The sequence below is a fragment of the Doryrhamphus excisus genome, chromosome 13 (assembly GCF_030265055.1).
Source record: "Doryrhamphus excisus isolate RoL2022-K1 chromosome 13, RoL_Dexc_1.0, whole genome shotgun sequence".
Classification (NCBI taxonomy): Eukaryota; Metazoa; Chordata; class Actinopteri; order Syngnathiformes; family Syngnathidae; genus Doryrhamphus; species Doryrhamphus excisus.
The window spans coordinates 1-2,500 of record NC_080478.1 but is presented as its reverse complement, the minus strand read 5'-3'; the positions used below and the strand labels follow the sequence as shown (position 1 = coordinate 2,500).

The 2,500-nt window shown below is 51.8% G+C and overlaps 7 non-coding genes and 4 pseudogenes across 7 annotated transcripts; all 11 read left to right on the top strand.

Annotated features, from left to right (window-relative positions):
- Positions 1-97, top strand: part of LOC131141493 (5S ribosomal RNA) — a 109-nt pseudogene extending 12 nt beyond the window's left edge.
- Positions 98-209: 112 nt separating this feature from the next.
- On the top strand, positions 210-318 carry LOC131141976 (5S ribosomal RNA; annotated as a pseudogene).
- A 112-nt stretch (positions 319-430) lies between these two features.
- On the top strand, positions 431-549 carry LOC131097797 (5S ribosomal RNA). Its single transcript, XR_009116689.1, has one exon. It is a non-coding gene; the product is annotated as a 5S ribosomal RNA (ribosomal RNA).
- Positions 550-661: 112 nt separating this feature from the next.
- Positions 662-770, top strand: LOC131140922 (5S ribosomal RNA; annotated as a pseudogene).
- Positions 771-882: 112 nt separating this feature from the next.
- Positions 883-1,001, top strand: LOC131099230 (5S ribosomal RNA). Its single transcript, XR_009118065.1, has one exon. It is a non-coding gene; the product is annotated as a 5S ribosomal RNA (ribosomal RNA).
- A 112-nt stretch (positions 1,002-1,113) lies between these two features.
- On the top strand, positions 1,114-1,222 carry LOC131141636 (5S ribosomal RNA; annotated as a pseudogene).
- A 112-nt stretch (positions 1,223-1,334) lies between these two features.
- LOC131098829 (5S ribosomal RNA) lies at positions 1,335-1,453 on the top strand. The gene has a single exon (XR_009117682.1). It is a non-coding gene; the product is annotated as a 5S ribosomal RNA (ribosomal RNA).
- A 112-nt stretch (positions 1,454-1,565) lies between these two features.
- Positions 1,566-1,684, top strand: LOC131098373 (5S ribosomal RNA). Its single transcript, XR_009117248.1, has one exon. It is a non-coding gene; the product is annotated as a 5S ribosomal RNA (ribosomal RNA).
- Positions 1,685-1,796: 112 nt separating this feature from the next.
- On the top strand, positions 1,797-1,915 carry LOC131100218 (5S ribosomal RNA). Its single transcript, XR_009118980.1, has one exon. It is a non-coding gene; the product is annotated as a 5S ribosomal RNA (ribosomal RNA).
- A 112-nt stretch (positions 1,916-2,027) lies between these two features.
- LOC131098351 (5S ribosomal RNA) lies at positions 2,028-2,146 on the top strand. The gene has a single exon (XR_009117227.1). It is a non-coding gene; the product is annotated as a 5S ribosomal RNA (ribosomal RNA).
- A 112-nt stretch (positions 2,147-2,258) lies between these two features.
- On the top strand, positions 2,259-2,377 carry LOC131098448 (5S ribosomal RNA). The gene has a single exon (XR_009117321.1). It is a non-coding gene; the product is annotated as a 5S ribosomal RNA (ribosomal RNA).
- The last annotated feature ends 123 nt before the right edge of the window (positions 2,378-2,500 follow it).

Here is a 2,500-nt window from a genome sequence, read left to right as displayed (position 1 = left end):
ACTACCCTGAAATCGCCCGATCTCGGAAGCTAAGCAGGGGCGGGCCTGGTTAGTATTTGGATGGGAGACCGCCTGGGAATACCAGGTGCTGTAAGCTTTTTATGGTTTCTGCTCTCGCCTGACAGCAAAGGGCGCTGTTTGACACTTTTTGCCAGAGTCTAGTTTGGCCTGCGTTGCCTTCAAATAGGATCTTTTCAGTTGATCTTGCAGCTTACGGCCAAACTACCCTGAAAACGCCCGATCTCGGACGCTAAGCAGGGGCGGGCCTGGTTAGTACTTGGATGGGAGACCGTCTGGGAATACCAGGTGCTGTAAGCTTTTTATGGTTTCTGCTCTTGCCTGACAGCAAAGGGCGCTGTTTGACACTTTTTGCCAGAGTCTAGTTTGGCCTGCGTCGCCTTCAAATAGGATCTTTTCAGTTGATCTGGCAGCTTACGGCCATACTATCCTGAAAAAGCCCGATCTCGTCCGATCTCGGAAGCTAAGCAGGGGCGGGCCTGGTTAGTACTTGGATGGGAGACCGCCTGGGAATACCAGGTGCTGTAAGCTTTATATGGTTTCTGCTCTTGCCTGACAGCAGAGGGCGCTGTTTGACACTTTTTGCTGGAGTCTAGTTTGGCCTGCGTCGCCTTCAAATAGGATCTTTTCAGTTCACCTGGCAGCTTACGGCCATACTACCCTGAAAACGCCCGATCTCGGAAGCTAAGTAGGGGCGGGCCTGGTTAGTACCTGGATGGGAGACCGCCTGGGAATACCAGGTGCTGTAAGCTTTTTATGGTTTCTGCTCTTGCCTGACAGCAAAGGGCGCTGTTTGACACTTTTTGCCAGAGTCTAGTTTGGCCTGCGTCGCCTTCAAATAGGATCTTTTCAGTTGATCTGGCAGCTTACGGCCATACTATCCTGAAAAAGCCCGATCTCGTCCGATCTCGGAAGCTAAGCAGGGGCGGGCCTGGTTAGTACTTGGATGGGAGACCGCCTGGAAATACCAGGTGCTGTAAGCTTTATATGGTTTCTGCTCTTGCCTGACAGCAGAGGGCGCTGTTTGACACTTTTTGCTGGAGTCTAGTTTGGCCTGCGTCACCTTCAAATAGGATCTTTTCAGTTGATCTGGCAGCTTACGGCCATACTACCCTGAAAACGCCCGATCTCGGACGCTAAGCAGGGGCGGGCCTGGTTAGTACTTGGATGGGAGACCGCCTGGGAATACCAGGAGCTGTAAGCTTTTTATGGTTTCTGCTCTTGCCTGACAGCAAAGGGCGCTGTTTGACACTTTTTGCCAGAGTCTAGTTTGGCCTGCGTCACCTTCAAATAGGATCTTTTCAGTTGACCTGGCAGCTTACGGCCATACTACCCTGAAAACGCCCGATCTCGTCAGATCTCGGAAGCTAAGCAGGGGCGGGCCTGGTTAGTACTTGGATGGGAGACCGCCTGGGAATACCAGGTGCTGAAAGATTTTTATGGTTTCTGCTCTTGCCTGACAGCAGAGGGCGCTGTTTGACACTTTTTGCCAGCGTCTAGTTTGGCCTGCGTCACCTTCAAATAGGATCTTTTCAGTTGACCTGGCAGCTTACGGCCATACTACCCTGAAAACGCCCGATCTCGTCAGATCTCGGAAGCTAAGCAGGGGCGGGCCTGGTTAGTACTTGGATGGGAGACCGCCTGGGAATAACAGGTGCTGAAAGCTTTTTATGGTTTCTGCTCTTGCCTGACAGCAGAGGGCGCTGTTTGACACTTTTTGCTGGAGTCTAGTTTGGCCTGCGTCACCTTCAAATAGGATCTTTTCAGTTGACCTGGCAGCTTACGGACATACTACCCTTAAAACGCCTGATCTCGTCCGATCTCGGAAGCTAAGCAGGGGCTGGCCTGGTTAGTATTTGGATGGGAGACCGCCTGGGAATACCAGGTGCTGTAAGCTTTTTATGGTTTCTGCTCTTGCCTGACAGCAGAGGGCGCTGTTTGACACTTTTTGCTGGAGTCTAGTTTGACCTGCGTCGCCTTCAAATAAGATTTTTTCAGTTGCCCTTAAAGCTTACGGCCATACTACCCTGAAAACGCCCGATCTCGTCCGATCTCGGAAGCTAAGCAGGGGCTGGCCTGGTTAGTACTTGGATGGGAGACCGCCTGGGAATACCAGGTGCTTTAAGCTTTTTATGGTTTCTGCTCTTGCCTGACAGCAGAGGGCGCTGTTTGACACTTTTTGCTGGAGTCTGGTTTGGCCTGCGTCGCCTTCAAATAGGATCTTTTCAGTTGCCTTGGCAGCTTACGGCCATACTACCCTGAAAACGCCCAATCTCATCCGATCTCGGAAGCTAAGCAGGGGCGGGCCTGCTTAGTACTTGGATGGGAGACCGCCTGGGAATACCAGGTGCTGTAAGCTTTTTATGGTTTCTGCTCTTGCCTGACAGCAGAGGGCGCTGTTTGACACTTTTTGCTGGAGTCTAGTTTGGCCTGCGTCGCCTTCAAATAGGATCTTTTCAGTTGCCTTGGCAGCTTACGGCCA